The 14,085-nt window shown below is 44.7% G+C and overlaps 1 long non-coding RNA gene across 1 annotated transcript; it reads left to right on the top strand.

The window, feature by feature from the left end:
• Window positions 1–4,979: 4,979 nt before the first annotated feature.
• LOC122941085 lies at window positions 4,980–13,703 on the top strand. Its single transcript, XR_006390414.1, has 3 exons — window positions 4,980–5,064; window positions 5,366–5,445; window positions 12,655–13,703. It is a non-coding gene; the product is annotated as an uncharacterized LOC122941085 (long non-coding RNA).
• Window positions 13,704–14,085: the final 382 nt, after the last annotated feature.

The raw sequence follows: 14,085 nt of genomic DNA, 5'->3' as shown, positions 1-14,085 counted from the left end.
GAAGGAGTCCTGAAGGAATTCCCCGGACAAGCATGAGTCCTTCAGACAAGATGCCTTCAAAGGAGATGACTTTGATCATACCCCCAAGCCTGCAAAATAGATATGAGCGATGGCTAAGAGGCTATCCTAAACCACTTTGTCCAGAGGATCCAAAGACTATGCAGGACTTGTATGAGGAAGAATTTATGTTCAGGGAGTATACCAATGAACTAGAGACAGAGGACTTAAAGGATCAAAACTTTCCTGAACCGTTTAGTAAGCAGATGGTTCAGAGAATGAAACTGTCAGATGGTGGGAGACAATGGATAAATCCTTTCTACTTCCGGAGGGTACTGACATGGGATGACAGGAGCAGGGTTGTCAAGGAAAAACCCCCTAAAAGAAAACTTCCCAGACCACCCCAGTCTCCTTGTTCCACAACATCTTTTTCTGAAGAAATAGAGGAAAAAGAAACTCATACTTTTGATATAGACACTGGAACAAAAGCAAGTCGCAGGATCGGAATCACTAAGTGTCCATCATCTCTGTTGTACTGTTTGGCAATTGTATGTATCCTCGCAATTTTCTATGGTATGGTAGTGATAACCATGAAAGCATTTATGACACACACACCAATACAAGTGAATGAAACCTTACGTGAGAGAACAAAAAGGTCTATATATATATATAATAGGTCCAATTACAAAAGAATGGCCTGTTGTACTAAAGGAGAAAATAAATTGTCACAATCAATGTTGAATAAAATTGTAGGTTGGCATGAGCAGAAAAAGGAAGGGGTATGTAAAATAGACGCTATAATCGTAATTATCAGGGCATCCCCAAAGAATACCTCCATGTGTCTATCACCCAATCCAATCGATAAAGCCACTAGGAGGAAAATACAGGAATTAAAAAGACAAAGAACTCAGAAAAAAAGTCTCCTCTCCAAGACAACTTTTAAAGAGAAGGTAATAGACACACCATCTCTCCCAAATGAGAAGGTAGAACCATTAAACTGGCCAGACCCAAGTAAGGTGCCACATCATTTCCTACTAATGCATGAATTTGGTAAACAACAGTCAGAGGGAAAAGGAGACTGTTGGGTTTGTTCACACATGCATTCAGGGGAGCACATTTATCCAATGCTAGCAAAACCTATGCGCCTTCCCTCCCTTATCAACCTAACAGATCTAGAGACAGTACAAATCACAACAACTAACAAACCATTCTTGATACAAGGGTATTCTGAGCCTCCAAACTTTTGTTTTTTAAATGGTCATTATTCTAGGGATGTTAAATATTTTGCTAATGCTAGATTCTGTGCAGACACAGATGTTAACTTCACACTGTTGGACATAGAAAGCTATATTACAAATCAAACAGTGGACATAAAAGGGCTCAATACAGTCGCCATGGCCGATGCTGATGAAAGAATAGAGAGAATGTTTCAGTACAATCTTACAGAATGTCCAGCTTATAAGCCCCAGGTCAATCAAGACCCATTAACCTCTTGGTTGAAGCGAGTAAACAAAACGGACATTAGGTATGGAAGTACTGACCCTATTAACATAGTTCAATGGATGTGTCTAATGGGGCTAAGAAGTGGGCAAAATACCTTCAGTGATGTTCCAGCACCTCGTCTACCAAAGGGCTGGGTAGTGTGTTGTGGATTATGGTGCCATACTACAATCCCTTTTCCTAAAGATCCTAGCTCAACAGGTTGGTGCACTCTGGTCCAACTCTTCCCATACATGAGTGCACAATCAGGAAAAGAAGTACAGATGGGACCAGCCCATGGGGTGCTCATTTTCCATAACACACACAGGAAAAAGAGGGCACTGACGAGCACATGGGAGAAATTTTACATGAGCATCTTAGGCCCGACAGGAACTGCAATGGCACTAGTAAGATTAGATGCCTTCCAGGAATTGGTCGAGGGATGGGTTAATATCACCACAAAAGACCTGGGGATGATAAATGAAGAAATGAGAAAAATAAGGATGGAACAGGAAGTGATTAGGCAGAGACAGGAGAGACTGATGATGGCAGTCACTGGACTATGTGATCAAACAGAAAACAAACAAATCTGTTGCATTTATTTCTCCAACTTCACCAAAGACACAAAGGACATTGAGGTACCAGATTACTATGATATAATCAACAGTCATCAAGAGGAGAGGGAGAGATTACAAGGGGCATTACATAATATGCCAGGGTCATGGAACCCTTTTGACTCATTAGGAGATTGGGCAGGAGGTATCTTTTCCGGAATTTTCAACTTCTTCAAAAAGGCAGGCATTGTTATTTTGATGACTTTGGTATTCCTACTCCTTATATATTGTCTTATAAAGTTCACAATATGGGGAATAGGAAAGACCTCTCAATTGATAAAGCGTAAGAAACCACCAGATGATTCAGGTGAATATGTCACCCTTAAAAAGGGAACTGGTGTGTGGTATAAGGAATGATCATATGGAATGGGAATTCCATATGATCAAAGAGGGGATTGTAAGAAAATCATGTCTGTATCCACACATACATGTATATATATATTCAGCCTTATGTGCTTGTATTAATGTATACAGAGTTCTTCTTTAAAGGAAATATTCTATACTCTTATAACACCATATCTAGTAACACAAGCTAACAGGAAATAGCTGTCTGAAGCTCAAAACCGCATGGCTAGAAAGAGATATGCAAGCTTTGCAAAAGAATGCCACATTTGTGATGAAGGTACCTGGAAAGAGAATTGCTGAATGCATGACATCATAGCTGCAGAAACATATATATACGCATATATACCTTTGTAAGCATATATCTAACATGTGCATTAGACATATATTTTACACTTACTGCAATATGGGTTTGTATATTGACGTTCACATTGGGTTTAGATAAAGTGAAGGACGTTCTATCAGGTAAATGTTGGTACGAAATAAACCAAGATAATTCCGCGAAATATTTGAACAAAGCGAAGGTCGACAAACATGGTGGTTAGATATCTAAATTCTAAGAATAATAAGTGCGTCACATATGTACCTTGTTTCTAAGAATTACCATGACTTTTTTTACTTTGTTTGAATAAAGATGTCCTTGGAAATTCGCTACCTGATTGGACAAACCGTAGGGCAGATCTATGTTAATTTGCGGTTTGAAGCTATAAATTGTCTACGATGTCTAAATAAAGGAGCAACCATTTTATACCTATCAACGTGTATTGGTCTTCAGTGGTTGTCCGGCCGGTGATTCACCCACAGACAAACCAGGAGCTCCTTTCACTAACGAGTGCTTCCATTATGGAGGCGCACATTAGTACCGGTTGACGGCTCTGTACTCACCGCTTCCTGGTCCTTGGCTGTGCACAGCGTGAGGGCGCTCTATGAACCACATCTCAGTAGACATAACTATATTTTATAAAAGTTAGAATATGGCAATACAAGGAAGAAATGTTTTCAAAAGTTTTTTTCCCTGTATTAAAATGCTGTAAAACTGTCAGAATTGCGTTTTTTTTTTTTATTCCACCCTATTTGGATTTTTTTTTTCCTGCTCCCCACTACATAGTATGCCATTAGAAAGTTCAACTTATGTCGCAAAATACAAGCCCTCATATGGATATGTGAACAGAAAAATAAAAAAGTTATGGCTCCGGGAAGGCAGGGAGCATAAAATCTTTGTGTCAGTAAAGGGTTAAGGACACTGGGTGAGTGTATGCTTTGGGCGGAGTTAGAGCCGTGGCCTGGTATGACAACAGCTCCTATATTCTGTCACCAGCCAGTATAGAAGGCGCCGACACTGTGACCTGTGGGCACAGGCTCCTATATTCTGTCAGTATATTCAGTCAGTACACTGTGACCTGTGGGCACAGGCTGGCTATAGAAGGCTCCTATATTCAGTCAGTACACTGTGACCTGTGGGCACAGGCTGGCTATAGAAGGCTCCTATATTCTGTCAGTACAATGACTTGTGGGCACAGGCTCCCTATAGAAGGCTCCTATATTCTGTCAGTACAATGACTTGTGGGCGCAGGCTCCCTATAGAAGGCTCCTATGTTCTGTCAGTACACTGTGACCTGTGGGCACAGGCTGGCTATAGAAGGCTCCTATATTCAGTCAGTACACTGTGACCTGTGGGCACAGGCTGGCTATAGAAGGCTCCTATATTCTGTCAGTACAATGACTTGTGGGCACAGGCTCCCTATAGAAGGCTCCTATATTCTGTCAGTATATTCAGTCAGTACACTGTGACCTGTGGGCACAGGCTCCTATATTCTGTCAGTATATTCAGTCAGTACACTGTGACCTGTGGGCACAGGCTGGCTATAGAAGGCTCCTATGTTCTGCAGGCTGGCTATAGAAGGCTCCTATGTTCTGTCAGTACACTGTGACCTGTGGGCACAGGCTGGCTATAGAAGGCTCCTATATTCAGTCAGTACACTGTGACCTGTGGGCACAGGCTGGCTATAGAAGGCTCCTATGTTCTGTCAGTACAATGACTTGTGGGCACAGGCTCCCTATAGAAGGCTCCTATATTCTGTCAGTACACTGTGACTTGTGGGCACAGGCTGGCTATAGAAGGCTCCTATATTCTGTCAGTACACTGTGACTTGTGGGCACAGGCTGGCTATAGAAGGCTCCTATGTTCTGTCAGTACACTGTGACCTGTGGGCACAGGCTGGCTATAGAAGGCTCCTATATTCTGTCAGTACAATGTCTTGTGGGCACAGGCTCCTATGTTCTGTCAGTACAATGACTTGTGGGCACAGGCTCCTATGTTCTGTCAGTATATTCTGTCAGTACACTGTGACCTGTGGACACAGGCTCCCTATAAAAAGCTCCTCTATTTGCTTCTCGGCGGCCACAGTCTCCCACACTCCGCCATTCCCCAATATAAAATGCCTTTCGCCTCAGTATTCATCACAACCCGCTGGTTCCCACAGCGCACGTGACCACTGCAGGCTCTAACCGGTCATGTGACATGATAGCCCCGCCCTACTGGAGTCGTCACTGACAGCGGTACACGTGACCGGAAATTTGTTATTTTCTCCCTGGAGTCCGCGGAGCGTCTGTGGTCTGTGTGGCCCCTCAGGTAGAGGACATGGGGCCCCGCTCTGCCTCCTTATTGTCAGTGGTCCGCCATATGTGATGTTTTATTGTTATATCTCCTAGATAAATGTAAGGTATTAGGGTGTTCCGGGTGTGGGGCGGTTGTGGGGTGTCGCTGACTGTTTGGGGGTGTCTGTGTGTGTGTTTGGTGTTGGGGGGGAGGGGTTGCTGCGCGTATTTTCTGTTGGGAGGCGGGGTGCCCCTGGGTGTGGAGGTTGCTGTGGGGTGTCGCTGACTTTTAGGGTTCAGAGCCCCCATCTTAAGTGTCCTCTTTGCTCCCGCAGGACATGTGACTGGATTGTGTCGGAGATCTGACATGTATACGCCGCAGGCCACACTCCCTGACCACAGAGATGTCAAGCAGGTATGGATGTCACCTGTTCTGGGGTCACTCTGCTCTAGTGTACCATTCATGTCACAGCCACCAGACAAGGGGTTCTCCAACCCCTATAATGCCCCCAAAATGCCCAGGCCCCTCATACAGGTTATACTTAACCCACTCCCTTTCACCCTGGTCGATTCTATCTCTGTATGAGAGATCCTGGCATTTGGGGGGCATTGTAGGGGTCAGATAACCCCTTTAACTGCATCGGGTAGTAACGTCTCTGCCGCCCCATGCCATGTGTGTATTTGGGGAAGTAATCCCGAGGCTTATAAATTCAGGACATGACTCTGATTATTGCCGGAGTCCTTCCTGTCACAGGCTGCAGGGTTCCTCCATTATCTTTAGACAACATTTTATAGTGTTAAGCCGAATTGATTGTTGTCACGGTGCATGTGGGCTGTCATGTGGACACTTTATTTTTTGGGGGATACAGAGCTGTTGCTGTTGGAAGAGAATAGGCAAAGCTTGGCATTGCTGGGCAGCTCACAGTCGGTCCTGTTACACTGGCTGATCAGGTAGTGTGGGTGCCAATGGCTGGTGACACATCTATTGGTGCTTGTTTACATTGGCCTGATTATGCTGGCCGATCCAAACTGAATGTGGGAGGAATGATCGCTACCGCAGGCGTTCCTTCCCCATTCAGTTCTGTTGATTATTGATAGATTACGCAGTGAGACTCGCTGCTGATAATCGGACATCTTTCATTCTGAAATGATCGTTCGCTAGATTGTCGGCTGATCAGCTGCTCTGTCGAACAAGCCAATTATCAAGAACGAGCGTTCTAAGGCCAGACATCCGAGCGAGTTCAATGCGATAAACTCCCAGCCAGATCTGGCCCCTGCTCCTCTAACAGGATCGCACAGCATTATACCTATGCTCTGTAAGGCCTCATGCACACGACCGTTGTGTGCATCCGTGGCCGTTGTGCCGTTTTCCGTTTTTTTTCACGGACCCATTGACTTTCAATGGGTCCGTGGAAAAATCGGAAAATGCACCGTTTGGCAGCCGCATCCGTGAGCCGTGTTTCCTGGCCGTGAAAAAAATATGACCTGTCCTATTTTTTTCACGGCCAACGGTTCACGGGCCCATTCAAGTCAATGGGTCCGTGAAAGAACACGGATGCACACAAGATTGGCATCCGTGTCCGTGATCCGTGGCCGTAGGTTTTAGTTTCATACAGACGGATCCGAAGATCCGTCTGCATAAAAGCTTTTTCTGATCTAAGTTTTCACTTCGTGAAAACTCATTTCCGACAGTATATTCTAACACAGAAGCGTTCCCATGGTGATGGGGACGCTTCTAGTTAGAATACACTGCAAACTTTGTACAAGACTGCCCCCTGCTGCCTGGCAGCACCCGATCTCTTACAGGGGGATATGATAGTACAATTAACCCCATCATATCCCCCTGTAAGAGATCAGGGCTGCCAGGCAGCAGGGGGCAGACCCCCCCCCCCTCCCCAGTTTGAATATCATTGTGCGGCCCCCCCCCTCCCCTGTTGTTAACTCGTTGGTGGCCAGTGTGCGCACCCCCCTCCCTCCCTCCCTCTATTGTTTTAATACATTGGGGCCAGTGTGCGCGCCCCCCCCCCCCCAACCCCCCCTCCCTCCCTCTATTGTTTTAATACATTGGGGCCAGTGTGCGCACCCCCCCAACCCCCCCCCCCCTCCCTCCCTCTATTGTAATCATCATCGGTGGCAGCGGAGTAGAAGATTTTCATACTTACCTGCTTCTTGCTGCTGCGATGTCTGCGTCCGGCCGGGAGCTCCTCCTACTGGTAAGTGACAGGTCTGTGCGGCGCATTGCTGTCACTTACCAGTAGGAGGAGCTCCCGGCCGGACGCAGACATCGCAGCAGCAAGAAGCAGGTAAGTATGAAAATCTTCTACTCCGCTGCCACCGATGATGATTACAATAGAGGGAGGGAGGGGGGGGGGGGTTGTGGGGGTGCGCACACTGGCCCCAATGTATTAAAACAATAGAGAGAGGGAGGGAGGGGGGGTTGGGGGGGCGCGCGCACACTGGCCCCAATGTATTAAAACAATAGAGAGAGGGAGGGAGGGGGGTTGGGGGGGCGCGCGCACACTGGCCCCAATGTATTAAAATAATAGAGGGGGGGTTGGGGGGCGCGCGCACACTGGCCCCAATGTATTAAAACAATAGAGGGAGGGAGGGGGGTGCGCACACTGGCCACCAACGAGTTAACAACAGGGGAGGGGGGGCCCACTGGCCACCAATGAGTTAAAAACAGGGGGGGGGGGTCTGCCCCCTGCTGCCTGGCAGCACCTGCCAGGCAGCAGGGGGCAGTCATGTACACAGTTTTTTTGTATATTCTAACCTGAAGCGTCTCCATCACCATGGGAACGCCTCTGTGTTAGAATATACTGTCGGAAATGAGTTTCACGATGTAGCTCATATCCGACAGTATATTCTAACATAGAGGCGTTCCCATGGTGATGGGGACGCTACAAGTTAAAATATACCATCGGATTGGAGAAAACTCCAATCCGATGGTATAACAGAACTCCAGACTTTACATTGAAAGTCAATGGGGACGGATCCGTTTGAAATGGCACCATATTGTGTCAACATCAAACGGATCCGTCCCCATTGACTTGCATTGTAATTCAGGACGGATCCGTTTGGCTCCGCACGGCCAGGCGGACACCAAAATGACTTTTTTTTCATGTCCGTGGATCCTCCAAAAATCAAGGAAGACCCACGGACGGAAAAACGGTCACGGATCACGGACCCACGGACCCCGTTTTTGCGGGCCGTGAAAAAAAACTGTCGTGTGCATGAGGCCTAACCCTGAGGGTTCTGGAATCTACTGAATTACACTGACATAATGCTGTCAGTTTAATACAATACATTCCAGGACTCAAAGGACCCTTGCAGACGAGCGTGTCCGGAAGCGTTCAGTGAAAACTGCGCGATTTCGCAAACAAAGCCATTCGGTTTTGTTTGCGATCGCGTTCAGTTTTTATTGCGTGGGTGCAATGCGATTTACTGCGTTTTGCACGTGTGTGATAAAAACGGAATGTTTACCAACAACATTTCTTAGCAACCACCCATGAAAATCGCATCCGCACTTGGTTGCAGATGCGATTTTCACACAGCTCCATTCACTTGTATGGGGCCAGCGTTGCGTTAAATTAGCAGAATATAGAACATGCTGCAATTTTCACACAACGCAAAAGTGATGCGTGAAAACCCAACGCTTATGTACACAGACCCTTTGAAATGAATGGGCCCGGATTCCATGCGGACTCGACGCGTTTGCATCACGCATTGCACCCGTGCAGAATCCTCGCTCGTGTGAAAGGGGGCTAAGGGTTACACAGCATCGTAAATCAGAATAATGTGGTGTGATCCTGTCAGGAGCAGAGGCCGGAGGCCAGAACTGGACTTCTCACTGACACACGCTGCGAGTTTATCGCATTGAACTCTCGTGTGTGTCTGGCCTCATACGGACCTTACGTTACGAAGGGCCGGAGCGTCACTGTATGGCTCGTAGGCATTAGCATTATTACGTATCACCTTATTATAGACTAATTCTGATTGTATAGTTTATTCTGTTCTCTTTTCACTTAGTGATTAAGGGGGCGAGCAACAGCCCTTTGCCAGTTTCTGACATAAAAAAAAAAGTTGCAAGACCTTTTATGCCAAAAATGTCTGATAGGTCCTGGTCCCACCTATCCCAAGAACGGGCCCTCAAAGTGAACATAGACAAGTGTGCGGTGTGGGCCGTGAACTAAGATAGGTGCAGGTCCCAGAGGTAGGTCCCACACCTTTATTGCATACCCTTTCCATATGCTATAAATTTCCCAGCCACAACAGGACAGCGGTAACGAGAGATTTAGCGGGATATAAATTTGAGGCCTAGTCTTTAGGCGCTGGGTGACCGGTATGGATTTAGCGACAGAATTAGACTTGGAAATGCACAGTAGCGTGTGTGTGAAGTTATTCTGAATGACCCTATGTGCACCTTGAATATTATATACCCTTTTAGGGATAGATTTCAAATAGCTCTGATATAGCAGGAACCACTAAATTATGAAATTGCTAAATTGGGAATTGTACTTCAACCCAGAACAAAAAATGTGCTTTGACGGACACTAAATAACTTTCCCAGCCACAACAGGACAGCGGTAACGAGAGATTTAGCGGGATATAAATTTGAGGCCTAGTATTTAGGCGCTGGGTGACCGGTATGGATTTAGTGACAGAATTAGACTGGGATATGGCCAAAAAATAACCACACTATTGCTGGTTAAATGCACTTGGTGACAGGCGCAGCTTGCCCCTGATGTAGTATATGGCCAAAAAATGAACAGACTATTGCTGGTTAAATGCACTTGGTGTGATAGCTTGACCAACCACACTACTGAGGGTTAAATGCACTTGGTGACGGGCGCAGCTTGCCCCTGATGTAGTATATGGCCAAAAAATGAACAGACTATTGCTGGTTAAATGCACTTGGTGTCACAGCTTGACGAACCACACTACTGAGGGTTAAATGCACTTGGTGACGGGTGCAGCTTGCCCCTGATGTAGTATATGGCCAAAAAATAAACAGACTATTGCTGGTTAAATGCACTTGGTGTGACAGCTTCACCCTGATGTAGGCTTTAGCCAAAAAACAACCACACCATTGAGGGTTAAATGCACTTGGTCGCAGCTTGGATGCACTTGGTCGCAGCACCGCACAAGACACAAAATGGCCGCCGATCACCCCAGAAAAAAGTGACTGACAAACGGTCTGGGCAGCCTAAAAACAGTGAGTGAGCATTTGAATTTCAGCAGCTCAATGATGCACAGCTGCAGATCGATCGATTAATCAAGTGAAGTCCTTTGGAGGAGTTAATCTGCCTAATCTCGCCCTACTGTCGCAGCCGCAACCTCTCCCTACGCTAATCAGAGCAGAGTGACGGGCGGCGCTATGTGACTCCAGCTTAAATAGAGGCTGGGTCACATGGTGCTCTGGCCAATCACAACCATGCCAATAGTAGGCATGGCTGTGACGGCCTCTTGGGGCAAGTAGTATGACGCTTGTTGATTGGCTGCTTTGCAGCCTTTCAAAAAGCGCCAAGAAAGCGTCACAAAAGCGCCAAGAAAGCGACGAACACCGAACCCGAACTTTTACGAAAATGTCCGGGTTCGGGTCCGTGTCACGGACACCCCAAAATTCGGTACGAACCCGAACTATACAGTTCGAGTTCGCTCATCCCTACTCACTACCTTAAATCTTGCTTCAGAATTAGAGCAATGAAATCACTGTGTGTAGTATTTGTGTTGGAGAACAGGTGAGTGGATTGTCCTAAAATGAGCCTCCTATAACCAAGACTACTTGTATCTTTTTATATGCATAAGTGATAGAGGATCTGGGACCTCTTCTCTGGGGTATTAAACCCTCTGACATTTAGGATACAAATCTGTAATGATGCCATTGACAAGATTAGTCTTGACAAAAAAATATAAAAAGTTTTAATTTTACAATGGCGGTTCATGGCTGCTGCTCACCCATGCGCACAGGCACCGTCTTCCTGTGTGTGAATTAGAGCTATTGTTCATCCTATCTCATTAGGTTAGAGCTACATGGCGACACCTGACGTGGCCAGGATCGTTGAGTAGCAGTGATCCCATAGAAATTAATGGGATCACCGCAGCAGTCGCAAGAAATCCAACACGGCTGGATATCTTGGGACTGTCGCAGCAATGCCATTCATTTCTATGGGATCACCGCTACTCAGCAATCCCGGTCGCGACCAGTGTTACCGTGTAGCCCTAGCCTTAACCTCCTTTTGCTCTGTCAGCTGTTGCAAGGCTGTTCCCTATTGCTCATCAGCTTGGGCTATATAAACTCTGTTGTTTCCTCACTTTCTTGCCTGAACAATTATGTCTCAATAGATCTGCCAGGTCTCTCTAGCTTTCTACAGCTGGCAAAAGAGCTGTAATTTGTTTGGCTGCCTATGTACTTGACCTGTACCTGTTCATCGTACTGGTACTGTGCCACCTGCCCTGACCTTTGGACTGTTCCACGGAGTCACACAAACTCTGACAGCCCTAACCCCTGCCTGTCCAATCCACGTGAGTCAGCAGCCAACCATAACAGGACTACTCCAAGAGGTAGCAGCCTAGTGGTTTCCCTGCAGTGAAGGCCAGATTCCTGTATAGGGTATAAAGAGTGAAAACCAGGGGATCCCTAGGATAATGCCCTCAGGACTAGCCCAAATTCAAACCAGTTACTTGGCACAGTGGATCCACATTCACTTTCCATAACAAAAAAAGACCAGATTTTTGGTCTTTCCAGTTTTGGTCATTTAATGGATACGTGCATATAAATTCAGGCCTAAATGGTATGTGTGAACTCTGCACACTGACCAGTGTGTATAACATTATGCTTGGGTCACACTTTAAACAACTAATATAACATTTGATATCATTTTTATGAAAAAAATTACTCTTTGATGTAAAATTGCATGAGGGTGTCTGTGTGAATAAAGTGTTGAGTGGCATTTTCACAATGTGACAGTGTATACTTTCAGAAACTAAATAGTTTTACCACATTCCTCTCAACCCAAACATCACACAGCATACTACACAATACAAGGGGAATCCTCTTTAAATTCATTGTGTAATATGTCATAGATACATGTGAGGAAATGACATGGGGAAGTCTGAGATTTTCAGAAGAAAAAGCTGACACTATATTCTAAGTAAGCTGCAATTATGTAAATGGACATTTAGTAACATGTAAAATGTCATATACCGTAATAAAAACATAAGGTGGAAAATGTGATAGAGTAACAGCATTTAACATGAAATATGTGATACAATAATAACATGTAACATGTAATATACAGTAATAATGTAGCTGGGAATATGTGATATAGCAATAAAATGTAATATAGTAATACTGTAACATGCAATATTCAAAATTATAATACCATGTAAAGTGCAATATAACAGAGTAATAATATGTAACATGGTATATGTGATGCTGGTTTAAGGCCTCTTTCACACGAGTGTATTTGCAATCCTTATATGGGGCGTATTTTGTGTACAGGAATCTGCTTTAAAGAATAGGGCTATTCACATGGGTGTATCATTTCCATCAGTATTTGAAATACGTAGCAGATGAATTACTGAAGCAATACTGATAACAATCTTGATGGCATATCAACAGGAATCCAGACGCTCGTGTGAAAGAAGATAAAACGCGCAAAATAGATCAATGTCTTGCAAAGGGCATGAAAACAATTGCTATATCTCGAAAACTGAAGAAAGATCATCAATATGTGAATGATTCACTGCACAGGCAAATACGATATGATAAAGGCTTATTACACTACTCAAAAAAGTTAGGGATATTTGGCTTGTGGGTGAAATTTCAGGATGAACCTAAAATGCGCTATAACCTTTACAGGTGAACGTAATGGGACCTTCTCTAAACTTTTGAATGCACATGTCCAACTGTTCAATGTTTCAGTACTTTTTGCACAACTTGCTGTTCTCTAACAAGGAGCTTAATGGCAAAATTCACAACAGGTGTTTGATCCATGAATCGCCAAATAAATTTCCTGATTCAATTAGAACTGGTATTTAAACAGTCCTCCTCATCATGCTGTTCACGTTTTGACATCATGAGACCAAGACGACACCTAACAATTGATCAACAGTACCTCGCCATTGCGAGGTTTCAAGTAGGATGACCTCAGACAGAAGTGGCCACTGAGCTTAGAGTGTCATAGAGTGTGATCAGCAGGTTGCAACTGAGTCTCGGAAAGGCATATAAGTGGATGTCCTTTGGCTACATCCCACACTGATGACCACTGCGGAATCGGAAGATGAATGCGACACAACTCCAGGCACATTTAAGGGAGGTGAGAGGCACCCAAGTGTCACGTCAGACCATTCAAAACCATTGACATGATTTGGAACATGATGTAGTAATATCAAGTATTGTGTAGTATGATATAGTATTAACCCCTTAGTGACCACTAATACGCCTTTTTACTAACATAAACAAAGGGGTTTTTAGCTAGACAGCTTGCTTTAATCAATCATTACATGTACTTAAAATGGTGCACTAAAAACTATAACTTGTTCTGCAAAAAAATAAGACCTCATACAAGTACGTTGTCGAAAAAACTAAAAAGTTATAGCTCTTGGAATGCAATTTAAAAAAGGGGTTAACATGTAACCTGTTATATGTAATAAAGTATTAACATGTAATTTCCCTAGAAGTGCCAAATATATACTACATAACAGCACTCTCCATAGCAGCGGCAAAAAAATACCACAGTGCAACACAAAACACCTCCTCAAAAGTGACAAAAAAAATACCATAGTGCAACACAAATCTCCCCAGCAGTGAAAAAGAAATACCAAAGTGGAGTACAAAATATTTCCCCAGTAGCACCTAATGAATATTACAGAGCAGTATAAAATATCTCCCATGCCATCACCAAATAAACACAAAATACCTCAGTAGCAGCGCCAGATAATGCAGTGCAGCATAAAAGTCAGCCCAGCAGCACCATAAAAAAATATTTCCCCAGCAGCACCAAATGAATACCACAATGCAGCTCACAACTCCTCTCTATCAGTAGCAATG

The sequence above is a fragment of the Bufo gargarizans genome, chromosome 6, assembly GCF_014858855.1.
Source record: "Bufo gargarizans isolate SCDJY-AF-19 chromosome 6, ASM1485885v1, whole genome shotgun sequence".
Classification (NCBI taxonomy): Eukaryota; Metazoa; Chordata; class Amphibia; order Anura; family Bufonidae; genus Bufo; species Bufo gargarizans.
Note: the sequence above shows the minus strand (reverse complement) of the source record. Positions and strands in the feature narration are given on the sequence as shown.